Genomic DNA, 13776 nt, shown 5'->3' with positions numbered 1-13776 from the left:
TATTCCTTGTGAGTGGGCAACAACTGTCTACTCTAGTTTAACGCTGTAGGTTGAGGTGTTATAATGTGCTCTGTGAATTTCAGACATTTACCTTAGAAAGTTTTGGATGCGGTATCGTAAGGAGCCAACACCGATATCAATTAATTAGCAATTTACTGTGATGTTCAAGTTGCGTCACATCAGTGCTTCACAGCAAGTGGTGAACAACAGTAATATTGTTGTTGTTAAGTAATTTTTCATGGTTCGTCAGTGTTCTGTGATGGTGCTCTGAACTTTACGCTTACGAAAAGTGACACCTCACAGCACAGTAATGGATGGGTTACCACCGCTAGAGTACGTGGTGCTAAAGTAAAAAAAGTACCAGGGCTTGAATCGTTTAACAGTCGTGATGTTATTGTCTATCGGACATTTCAGATCTGTGAGGTGTACAACAGAGATATGGCTAAATCGTATTACATATCCACCATGCTGTTGGTTATCAGGATCAGGAATCATCGTAAAATAAATGAATCTGAATCTGTGTCAGAATGGATCAAAGGTGTTGATAACTGTAATAAAATAAAAACAGTTGGTGATCTCATACATTATTATAGAAATTAAATAAATGTATCCTTTTACCTTATCCCTTGCCGAAAGCCGAGAAGAGATTCTTCTTGGTGTTGTAGCTCTCTGGGGCACTCTGGGATGCAACTTGACCTTGACCTTAGTGATTACATACCCGCTTATCAGTGCGGGACCGCACGGCAGATTCGCCAGCACGAGCGCTGCTAAAGAGACCTCAGCGCTCGTACGGGATATTACTCTAGCGCCGGACGTCGAAATTTGTAGCGTCAGCCACTAACCGGACAAGGGTATATCTAGAACCGGGGGCTCAAGGATGCAACAGTTTTTCCTTTATAAGTACATCGCTGAAGAATACAAACAATACAAAGACTTTGCGAGCCATCTCTGAACGCGGTACTGCTTCGTCGACAGCACCCCCCTGGCCCATGCTGACAGCCACCGCCACGCAGCAGAGCAGCTCAGTTGCTGCAGAAGTACTGGTTATTCTTCGTATTTTACTGTCCCTTGTAGAACATCTCTATAAAACCAACATCGTACCACGCTAATTAGGGACTTTAAAATCATTTTGTCAGTAATCGGAAACAAATCAATGCTTTCTGAGACGTGATGAGTAGCATCTGTTTACATCTACATCTACATCTACATGCGTACTCTGCAAATCGCTTTTAAGTGCCTGGCAGAGGTTTCATCGAACCACCTTCACAATTCTGTATTATTCCAATTTCGTATAGCGCGCGGAAAGAACGAGCACCTATATCTTTCTGTACGAGCTCTGATTTCTCTTATTTTATCGTGGTGATCGTTTCTCCCTATGTAGGTCGGTGTCAACAAAATATTTTCGATTTTTGAGGAGAAAGTTGGTGATTGGAATTTCGTGAGAATCTTCCGTCGCAACGAAAAACGCTTTTTTTAAATCATGTCCAGCCCAAATCATGTATCATTTCTGTGACATTCTCTCTCATAATTCACGATAGTACAAAACGTGCTGCCCTTCTTTGAGCTTTTTCGATGCACTCCTTCAGTCCTGTCTGGTAAGGATCCCACACCGCGCAGCAGTATTCTAAAAGAGGACGGACAATCATAGTGTAGGCAGTCTCCTTAGTAGATCTGTTACATTTTCTAAGTGTCCTGCTAATAAAACGCAGTCTTTGGTTAGCCTTACCCACAACATTTTTCTGTGTGTTCCTTCCAATTTAAATTGTTCGTAATTGTAATACCTAGGTATTTAGTTGAATTTACGGCTTTTAGATTAGACTGATTTATCGTGTAACCGAAGTTTAACGAGTTCCTTTTAGCACTCATGTGGATGATCTCACACTTCTCGTTATTTAGGGTCAAGTGCCAATTTTCACACCATACAGATATCTTTTCTAAATCGTTTTTCAATTTGATTTGATCTTCTGAAGATTTTATTAGTCGATAAAGACAGCATCATCTGCAAACAGCCTTAGACGGCTGCTCAGATTGTCTCCCAAATAGTTTATGTAGATAAGGAACAGCAAAGGGCCTAAAAGACTACCTTGGCGACCGCTAGAAATCACTTCTGTTTTATTTGATGACTTTCTGTCAATTACTACGAACTGTGACCTCGCTGACAGGAAATCACAATTCCAGTCATATAACTGAGACGATATTCCATAAGCACGCAATTTCACTACAAGCCCCTTGTGTGGTACAGTGTCAAAAGCCTTCCGTAAATCCAGAAACACGGAATCGATCTGGAATCCCTTGTCGATAGCACTCAACACTTCATGTGAATAAAGAGCTAGTTGTGTTTCACAGGAACTATGTTTTCTAAACCCATGTTGACTGTGTGTCAATAGACAGTTTTCTTCGAGGTAATTCATAATGTTCGAACACAATATATGTTCCAAAATCCTGCTGTATATCGACGTTAATGATATGGGCCTGTAATTTAGTGGATTACACCTATTACCTTTTTTGAGTATTGGTGTGATCTGTGCAACTTTACAGTCTTTGAGTACGGATCTTTCGTTGAGCGAACGGTTGTATATGATTCTTAAGTATGAAGCTAATGCATCAGCATACTCCGAAAGGAAGCTAATTGGTATACAGTCTGCACCAGAAGACTTGCTTTTATTGAGTGATTTAAGTTGCTTCACTCCCCCGAGGATATTTACTTCTACGTTACTCATGTACTTTAGGCTGACTCTAGCTACACTCTGTAAAAACGAAACTGCAAATATCTACATGAACTACGGAGAAAATGCTTCAGGCGATTCTTAGTAGGGACACTCTATCAGTTTTAGCGGAAAAGAGGAACCCATGAAAGACATATATGGACAGTACCGCTATGATATCGACAGTTCTGTAGTTAAATTTTATCCTTACAAGGATTATATCTGCCAATAGCGTGGAAACTTCCACCCATTCTCTTTGCACGGTACTAATGTCACTCTCCGAAATCCGACCCGTCAATCTGCAAAATTTAGCGAAACCGGACGCACCTCGGAACGCATCATACGCAGCTCTAGGCAAAACATTAGGAACAAAAATGTTTCGTGAATCTCGATCATATCACCCAGGAGATTCACCATCAACTAAGGACTGTTCGCTTTATATCGGACTGAACGAGGTGCGCAGTAATTAACGTAATGATACAATCAGCCATCCGCACTTACGTTTACTGTATTCTTATCAAGTCACTCCGCTAAAAAACGTGACTATTTCGAAAAAGTCCGTTTTCTGTTTGCTTCCCTATCCTTGTCAAATACGTACTTGTGCTCTGTTTATAATGAAATTAACGCCAACTGGACGTGAACATCCCATCTGGGCGACTTCGACTTTGACATCATGTTATAACACATAATAGGAGACACTGGGTGAAAGCATGATTTGCGCGTATAAGTGATGTCATAGTATGCTGTGTATTGATCTGAAGATGACCAGTGATGGTCGGAACTAATCATCTGTGAATAGGTGAAACTTATTTTTCTGTTAATAATACTGTACATAAAGTCAACAAACCTGTGTGCCAGAAGTCGGTAGTAAGACAAAATTGAATCTTCAGCTCTTGAAATCAAATAAGTTATTTTATTACATTTTTCAGGAGAAAAAATCTAAATGCTGCCATATATATTACTGCTACATTATTTGAATTTTTCATAACTGAAAGTGACTTCCTTCTGCTTTTATTGAAAGAGAAATAATTAACTTAGAGTACATCATTTCGATATTTAATCATTTCAAAGTTTTTTTACTAATTTGGCTTCAACAATTCACAAACTCTTTTTTTAGGATTTAATTGGGTAAACACTTCATAGTACATTAGCATTGTCTGACAAAATAGAACAAACTGAATTATTTTAACAGCAACGATCATTAACTGCACATTAGCTATAATTTTAGTCAATCACTGGTCAAGAAAGCACTTCTTCATAGAATGATCTCTTTGCAGCAGGCACATATTCAATGACTTTCTTCATATCTTCCATTTTCATTCTGGAAATAGGTACTTGGGATGTTGGGTAAGCCTTTGGAATGCTGTACATTAATCCTGGAATGATGGGCTCACGTCTTTTTCTTAAGTGAAATGTATGTCTTACTATTCCATCGATATACAGATTCGAAACACGCGCGAATTCGTCACTACATGTATATTCAGGAAAGGTTTCTTGCAAACTAGTTACCTTTCACTTCACGTTGCGTCCCTACAGTTTTCAGAACTTCTGGATCAGATTTTCGAGGACGCCTCTGTTTCACTTCGTTTGCTTCAATAAGGCGCTGCAGATGTAAGTCCTCGTCATCTTTAGTACGAAGATCAAGAAATCTTGCCAAAATATTATTACGTTGAATTAGTCAATGTCATTCTGCAGCTGAAAGGAAATTAATAACATAAGATTGGTATTGCTGGTAATACTGATATTATTTACATCTTTACAGTTTCCTACCCTTGTTCCAAGAAAGTTTGGCATTTACCTGCAAGATTCTCTAGCTGCTTTCCGTGGAACACAATCTCCTCTGTAATTTCGATAAGGCAGCCCTTTGGTACGAGCTATCTTCACCTTATTTCTATCATAAACTGCACTACGATTCTTCCTTTTTGGAGCCACAGTAATACAACCAACTGACGCTCAGTGAACACTAAGAGTGACTTTTAGTGCCACAACAAAAGAAGTCGATAATTTCATCAACAATGTGTAGTATTGGAGGAAAACAGATTCTGCGCGGGAACGGGCAGCATCTGCTGAAAAGAAATAAGTCAGTGACTTATTTGGTTCCAACAACAAACAGCGTAGAGTGCACCACCTTTTCTACCATTTGTAGGTGCATGACTTGTTTCATTTCAACACCAAACGATAGGCTATACTCTTAAATATAGGTACTATTCAATGAAAAAACGAAAACAGAAAATTTTGACTTAATGGTTTCAACAATTTGCCATTCAATTGTAGCCGTTTCATGTAAGAAGAGCCGATCGACATTGTTCTAGATATAGGAATTGATTGCATGGAAGGACATAAATACCATATTTGCTGCATAAGGCAGTGTGTTCTCGAAAGTAAACGAAGGAAGCATATGGCTTTCACCTCCCGTCGATAACATTATCACCATAGTTGAACCCCAGTCTTGAATGTGACAAAGACGGACAAGGCAATAAATTGCACTCTGTTCATAGGAACTTCATTGTTATTCACCCTCCTTCGCTTAAAGGAAACCACTGGAGACCTAAATACGGATTTTCAGACGGAAATATGAACACCGCTTCCTCTGCAGTTCACTGTTGGCACTATACACGATAGCAGATAACGTTCTCCAGATATTCGCCAAACCCAAACTCTTCCATCGGACTGCCACAGGGCATAGCGTAATCCAACACTCAAAACCACTCGTTTCCAGTCATCCACTGCGCCGTGGCGTCGCTCTTAACTCCACCTCAAGCATCGTTCAGCATTGATTACAGGAATATTTGGATTATGAGGAGTTGCTGGACCCTTTTACTCCTATTTAACTCCCTATGGGCAGTCATTGTGCTAGCTGAACTGGTGGCAGCACATTGGAAATCATGAGTGATTCCTTCCGCCGATGTGACGCGGTGGCGTGGACGCCACGAGTCGCTGGAAGTCCCTATGCTGTCTCTATAGCCGTTCATAGTTACGGAAGTGTTGCTTGTGCACGATGTTGGCACGCACTGACCTCTCCGATTATGTCCCATGAATGTTCGACGGGATTCATGTCGGGCGTTCTGAGTGGTCAAATCATTCGCTCGAATTGTCGAGAATATTCTTCCAGTCACTGGAGAATAATGGTGGGCAGTGACATGTGGCTCGTCATCTACAAAAATTCCATCGTAGTTTGTTGTAAATTGTGCTAAGTAGCAGAACATAACCATTTCAAGTTAATGATCCGTACATTTGGACCAAAAGACACAACCCATTCCATGTAAACACAGCCTGCACCATTGTGCAGCCACCTCCAGCTTGGGTAGTGCCTTGTTGGCAACGTGAATCCCTGGCTTCGTGGGTTCTGCGCCACACTCTAACCCTGCCATCGGCTCTTACCATCTAAATTCTGGACTCCTGTGACCAGCCCACCGTTTTCCAGTCGTCTAGGGTCCAGCCGATGTGGTCAGAAGCCCAGGCGAGGCACTTAAGCTGCGCGGGATTAGCCGAGCGGTCTCAGGCGCTGCGTCATGGACTGTGCGGCTTGTCCCAGCGGGGGTTAGAGTCCTCCCTCGGGCATGGGTGTGTGTGTTTGTCCTTAGGATAATTTAGGTTAAGCAGTGTGTAAGCTTCGGGACTGATGACCTTAGCAGTTAAGTCCCATAAGATTTCACACACATTTTTAGAGGCGTTTAATGCGATGTCGTGCTGTTAGCTAAGGCGCTGGCGTCGGCCATCTGCTGCCACAGCCAATTAACACCAAATTTCGTTGGACTGTCCTAACGTATAAGTTCGTCGTACGTCCCACATTGATTCCTGCGGTTATTTCGCGCATTGTTGCTTGTCTGCTAGCAGTAACAACTCTACGCAAACAACGCTGCTCTCGGTCATTAAGTGCAGACTTTCGGCCACTGCGTTCTCCTTGACGAAAGGTAATGCCGGAAATATATTCTTGCCACACTCTTGACGCTGTGGATCTCGGAATTTTGAATACCGTAACTTCTACATATACATCCATACTCCGCAGGCCACCTGACGGTGTGTGGCGGAGGGCCCACTGAGTACTACTATCGGTTCTCCCTTCTATTCCAGTCTCGTATTGTTCGTGGAAAGAAAGATTGCCGGTATGCCTCTGTGTGGGCTTTAATCTCTCTGATTTTATCCTCATGGTCTCTCCGCAAGATATACGTAGGAGGGAGCAATATGCTGCTTGACTCCTCGGTGAGAGTATGTTCTCGAAACTTCAACAAAAGCACGTACCGAGCTCGTGACCATCTCTATTGCAGAGTCTTCCACTGGAGTTTATCTATCATCTCCGTAACGCTTTCGCGAATACTAAATGATCCTGTAACGAAGCGCGCTGCTCTCCGTTGGATCTTGTCGATCTCTTATATTAACCCTATCTGGTACGGATCCCACACTGCTAAGCAGTATTCAAGCAGTGGGCGAACAAGTGTACTGTAACCTACTTCCTTTGTTTTCGGACTGCATTTCCTTAGAATTCTTCCAATGAATCTGTCTGGCATCTGCTTTACCGACAATTAATTTTATTTGGTCAGTCCATTTTAAATCACTCCGAATGCCTACTCCCAGATAATTTATCGAATTAACTGCTTCCAGTGGCTGACCTGCTATATTTTAGCCAAATAAATGATAAAGGATCTTTCTTTCTATGTATTCCCAGCACATTACACTTGTCTACATTGATATTGAATTGTCATTCCCTGCACCATACGTCAATTCGTTGCTGATCCTCCTGCGTTTCAGTACAATTTTCCACTGTTACAACCTCTCGATATACCACAGCATCATCCGCAAAAAGCCTCAGTGAACTTCCGCTGTTATCCACAAGGTCATTTATATATATTGTGAATAGCAACGGTCCTACGACACTCCCCTGCGGCACATCTGAAATCACTTTTACTTCGGAAGACTTCCCTGCATTGAGAATGACATGCTGCGTTCTGTTATCTAGGAACTCTTCAATACAATCACACAATTGGTCTGATAGTCCACATGCCCCCTACTTCGTTCATTAAACGACTGTGGGGAACTGTATGAAACGCCTTGCGGAAGTCAAGAAACACGGCATCTACATGGGAACTCGTGTCTATGACCCTTTGAGACTCGTGGACGAATAGCGCGGGATGGGTTTCACACGATCGTCTTTTTCCAAACAAAGGAGTTTTGCTATTTGGGGAGCAAAATAACTAATGATGGTCGAAGTAGAGACGATATAAAATGTAGACTGGCAATGGCAAGGAAAGCATTTCTGAAAAAGAGAAGTTTGTTAACATCGAGTTTAGATTTAAGTGTCAGGAAGTCGTTTCTGAAAGTATTTGTATGGAGTGTAACCATGTTTGGAAGTGAAACATGGACGATAAATAGTTTGGACAAGAAGAGAATAGAAGCTTTCGAAATGTGGTGCTACAGAAGAATGCTGAAGATTAGATGGGTAGATCACATAACTAATGAGGAAGTACTGAATAGGGTTTTGGGAGAAGAGAAGTTTGTGGCACAACTTGACTAGAAGAAGGGATCGATTGGTAGGACATGTTCTGAGGCATCAAGGGATCACCAATTTAGTATTGGAGGGCAGCTTGGAGGGTAAAAATCGTAATGGGAGACCAAGAGATGAATACACTAAGCAGATTCAGAAGGATGTAGGTTGCGGTAGGTACTGGGAGATGAAGAAGCTTGCACAGGATAGAGTAGCATGGAGGGCTGCATCAAACCAGTCTCAGGACTGAAGACCACAACAACAACAATGCTGATTCCTACAGAGTAGATTTCTAGTCTCCAGAAAAGTCATTATACTCGAGCGTAATACGTGTTCCAAAATTCTACAACTGATCGACGTTAGAGATATAGGTCTATAGTTCAGCACATCTGTTCGACGTCCCTTCTTGAAAACGGGGATGACCTGTGCCCTTTTTCAATCTTTTGAAATGCAACGTTCTTCTAGACACCTACGGTACACCGCTGCAAGAAAGAAGGCAAGTTCCTTCGCGTACTCTGTGTAAAATCGAACTCGTATCCCATCAGGTTCAGCGGCCTTTCCTCTTTTGAGCGATTTTAATTGTTTTTCTATCCCTCTGACATCTATTTTCGATATCTAACATTTTGTCCTCTGTTCGACAATCTAGTGAAGGAACTACAGTGCAGTCTTCCTCTGTGAAACAGGTTTGAAAAAAGACATTTAGTATTGGAATCTCTCATGCGTCTAGGTCCAACTACTATTCCGCTTTGAAACTCATTAATTGCCGTTGCGCGTCCATAATCAAGTAGGAAACTTTCTCACACGAATCACCTAGGTACAAGTGACAGCTCCAAGAAAGCATTGCCCTGTCATGCATTGTGTAAGTGACACTAACGCCCTCTGTATATGTGCCGCCTCAGGGTATATACATCCTAATGACTTCACTGAGACATGAAACCCTAGGGCAGAAAGCCCTTCTGCTAGCAGATTAGCCGGCAGCAGGGGACAGAGCTTTCCGTGCTGTACTGTACACTGGAAGGTTTTCAGTTTTCTTTGTGTGCTGAAGTTCGTCCGCTGCTTGTCAGTAGAGGAATCCCTCTGCTTTCTTTTTATACCTAAGTGTGTCTGTTGTTACACTGCGTTTGTTGTAGTCCACTGCACTTTTTCTGCATTCGCATAAATGCTCTTTCTTTCTGTGCACTGTTCTGCGAGAATCCCTCGCATGTCTGGCCTGATACCCTAACGCAGCGCTTGTCGCCGACAGTTGAGTACTCGAGGAAGTTCAGAGCGGGATTCTACTGCACGGAGCTGTTCGGCTTCCCCTCGAAGACGCAGGTAGCGGACTGGAGGGAAAAGTGGAGTGTGACTGTTTGGGCGCAGGTCCAAAAAAGCGAGAGGTCAGCTCTCCCCCGCGGCCCGAGCTGTCTATTTCGGAGAGAGCAGGTCGCGAAGCGTCCCGTGCCCTGCGCTCGCGCTCCGGCGGTCAAAGCGGGCGGCCGGCAGCGCGTGGGCAGGCCGGGTCGCACGCACACCCCCTTGCCAACCCCGCTGGGCGAAACTCTGCAACACGCTGCTGCCTACAGGCCAGCTCACACTTCTTTCCTCTGCGAAGTGATGTACTTTCCGAGGCTTATTGCCACTTATCGCCACTTACCTTTCGCCCTCGTCGGTACTGAATATCCTTACAGCCTTCGTGGTAAGCCTCTCGTCTTTTATATTAAATCCCAGCATGTAAAAGCAGAATATAAGATTGCTTCTTCAGACTGTGAACTCCGTGTATTCGTTTTATGCCTTTATTAATACAGCTGACGGATTAAGCGCCCTGAAGGGTTACAACAAGAGTACACAAAGGAAGCAGCCACTTGGGTAGCAGAGTACTTGTGGAGTGCGCATGAGGGGTGTTCTGATGAACACTCGCCAGTCGATATGCAGCAAGGGAAGTCAAATGGAGTTACGAATAGATACACTTCCACTGTCACAACTTTATCAGTAAATTGTCAAAGTATTCGTAATAAAGTTCCCGAATTTACTTCCCTCCAGGAAAGTTCTCGCGCTCGAATTATTCTTCGGACCGAGGGCTGGCTGAAACCTGAAGTGAAAAGCTCTGAGATATTTAACGAGTCGTATATCGGAAAGACAGACCAGAGTCCATAGGAGGAGGTTGGGTTGGGTTGTTTTGAGGGAGATAACCAGACAGCGAGGAGATCGGTCTCATCGGATTAGGGAAGGACGGGAAAGGAAGTCGGCCATGCCCTTTCAAAGGAATCATCCCGCCATTTGCCTGGAGCGATTTAGGGAAATCACGGAAAACCTAAATCAGGATAGGAGGAGGATAGGCGCAAGAGTGTTCATTGCAACTGACAAAAATATTGTCTCTATTGAGGTCGAAGTTGAGTGCGACAGTGAATTCGCCTGGACGCGTATAACAGGTGTAGGTGAAACTAACATAATTGTTGGATGTTTATATCGGCCTACAGATTCTGCTGTGACAGTTCTAGAGTCATTCAAAGAAAGCCTACGATCAGTAGCGCGTAAATACCCAGATCGCGCAATACTGGCTGCAGGCGACTTTAACCTGCCGAGTATAGCCTACACTGGGATGTTTACGGATTCATTGCCGGTGGTACAGACATTTCTTATTTTAAACAGCACAAAAGTGTGAACTCTTAAAATGTCCATTACCATGAAGCCAACTAAACAGTTTTTCTGGGACAAACTGCCACTAATTTTACTCACCTTACATCAATTTTAAAACAATTAATTGCAGTAACTTTTTATAATATAATTTTAATGCACCTAGACAAAATATTCATAGTATCACTCGTGAAGTAAGTATGTTTTGAAAGCAATTTCGAGTCAGTAAACTTTAGCATTCTCTTTTCCTACACTCAGTTTTAGTTCATTTTCTAACTAAGTTTTAAAACTTTCAAACCAAGATAGTCGCTGTTATAAGTATGAGAAATGAACAATTCTTGACCAGCACATTATGTGTACTGGCAGAAAACTTCACCACACATCATAAAATTTGCACTGTATTTTTGTTAATACTTTTATGCAAGAATCAGTCTCGGAACCATTAATCAATGGTGAGGATCCAACTAGGATATAGGATACACACATGGGTGGAACACAATTCTTTTAGCTTTAAGATTATATTTCCACTACACCAAATACAACATAACTGGTTCACACATGCTTACATATCTGACCTTTTGTGAGTGTGACGAAGTGGTTGCGCAATCGAGGTGGCGAGAATGTGGCAGCTAGGTGGTTTTTCCATTGGCACAAATGAGCTCTATATATTTCTTCTTGGCATTAATAATAATAATTTAAGACCTTTTTCCAAAACGAGAGCGACATTTTAGAGCTACGTATTACATCTGAGGCCGTTCCATTCCACTGGTAACACAATAGGCCTCACTCGGCACCTGCGCTGTTTACTCGTCAATATCACACTGGCGAGTGACTACCGCGCTCTCTCGTTTGGCGCCCAGACAGACGCCACATCCACCTTTTCGTTCCCGCTAACCACATTTTGGCGCCTGCTAACTCACTTCCGTTGTAGAGGGGTAATACATTTACTTTTAAGTTTATACAATGCAAAGTCCCTATGTATGAACCAGTTTCAACATAATTACCAATAGACAAACTTTAAAAAACTTTTTCATTTAAGCATATTAAGAAATCAATGCAATATTTATCTCTTTGAAAAACTATCTCCTATCTATTTTAAGTTTATACAATGCAAAGTCCCTATATATGAACCAGTTTCAACATAATTACCAATAGACAAACTTTAAAAAACTTTTTCATTTAAGCATATAAAGAAATCAATACAATATTTATCTCTTTGAAAGACTATCTCCTCCAAATCATACAAAGAACTTAACACACAAAGAGCAACCATATTACAAATCTTATCGTTTCTCCACAGTAGACAAAATATATTACATGGGAAAGAATATGCACTTTGCATTATTCAGGATAAATCTGTACAAATTATTTACAATATTAAACAATAGTGTTACAAGTTGGAATGAGCGTGTGAGAACCGTTTTAGGGAAGGTGAGGATAAATCTGTACAAATTATTTACAATGTTAAACAATAGTGTTACAAGGTGGAATGAGCATGTGAGAACAGTATTAGGAAAGGTGAATGGTCGACTTCGGTTTATTGGGAGAATTTTAGGACAGAGTGGTTCACTTGTGTGGGAGACCGCGTATAGGACTCTGGTGCGACGTGTTCATGAGTATTGCGCGAGAGTTCCAGGTCGTACTGAAGGAAGACACCGAAACAATACAGAGAACGGCTACTAGATTTGTTACCGGTAGGTTCGAACAACACTTAAGGCTTACGGAGATGAATTGGGGACTCAAATGGGAATCCGTGGAGGGTAGGCGACGTTCTCCTCTAGAACCACTGTTGATAAAATATAGAGAACCGGCATTTGAGGCTGACCGCCGAACGATTCTACTGCTGCCAACATACATTGCACTTAAGGACCACGAAAATAAGATACGAGAAACTTGGTTCAAAAAATAGTTCAAATGGCTCTCAGCACTATGGGACTTAACTTCTGAGGTCATCAGTCCCCTAGAACTTAGAACTACTTAAAGCTGACTAACCTAAGGACATCACACATCCATGCCCGAGGCAGGATTCGAACCTGCGACCGTAGCGGTCGCGTGGTTCCAGACTGTAGCGCCTAGAACCGCTCGGCCACTGCGGAGGAAACTGGGGCTCATACGGAGGCATAGAGACGGTCGTTTTTCCCTAGCTCTATTCTGGCACATAAAGACAAAGATTGTGACTATCTTAATAGTCTCAAAGGCAATATCGCAACGACGAGCGTTCAATAAGTAATGCAATACACTTTTTTCCTCGGACACTTTCGGCTGAAAAAATGCAGGATGTGTTGACGGACAACGTGGAACACTCGCGCTTCGGTCCCTATAGTTTCGTGATGTTCCGACAGATGGTGGCGCTATACGTAGCTTCCAGAATGGCGTCTGTAGCGAAGGTGCCTTCCAAGCAGAGACCTGTCATTGAGTTTCGTTTTGCGGCATACCAGATAATCGGAGATATTCATAGGCACTCACAGAATGTCTAGGTACTCCTGGCAATAAACGAAACCATGGTGAATTGTTGGACGAGGAGTCTGTCATCATCACAAACAAGGCCGTACAAACCTCTCCCATCTCCCACATACTGGCCGGTCGCACACAGCTGGTACTCCTGCGATGCGGGACGTGCGGACACTCTCATTCGAAGCGATCGATCAGACACAATCAAATACCTCGCTGCAAGGATGGACGTCTCTGTTGGTAGTGCTCACACACTCATTCGCCAGTCTGGGTGCTCGATGGTATGTGCTCGCTGGATTCCTCGCCGCCTAACAGAAGGACGCTCTGCGCGAAATACATTACTGGCCATTAGAATTGCTACACCACGAAGAAATGTAGATGATAACCGGGTATTCATTGGACAAATATATTATACTAGAACTGACATGTGATTACATTTTCACACAATTTGGGTGTATAGATCCTGAGAAATCAGTACCCAGAACAACCTCGATACGCCTGGGCATTGAGTCAAACAGAGCTTGG

At 42.6% G+C, this 13776-nt stretch overlaps 1 protein-coding gene across 1 annotated transcript in view; it reads left to right on the top strand.

Annotated features, from left to right (window-relative positions):
• Positions 1 to 13776, top strand: part of LOC124796431 (somatostatin receptor type 2-like) — a 715939-nt gene that overhangs the window by 89416 nt on the left and 612747 nt on the right. The window lies entirely within an intron of this gene.

Source organism: Schistocerca piceifrons, chromosome 1, assembly GCF_021461385.2.
Source record: "Schistocerca piceifrons isolate TAMUIC-IGC-003096 chromosome 1, iqSchPice1.1, whole genome shotgun sequence".
NCBI lineage: Eukaryota > Metazoa > Arthropoda > Insecta > Orthoptera > Acrididae > Schistocerca > Schistocerca piceifrons.
This window is presented reverse-complemented; position numbering and strand designations above follow the sequence as displayed.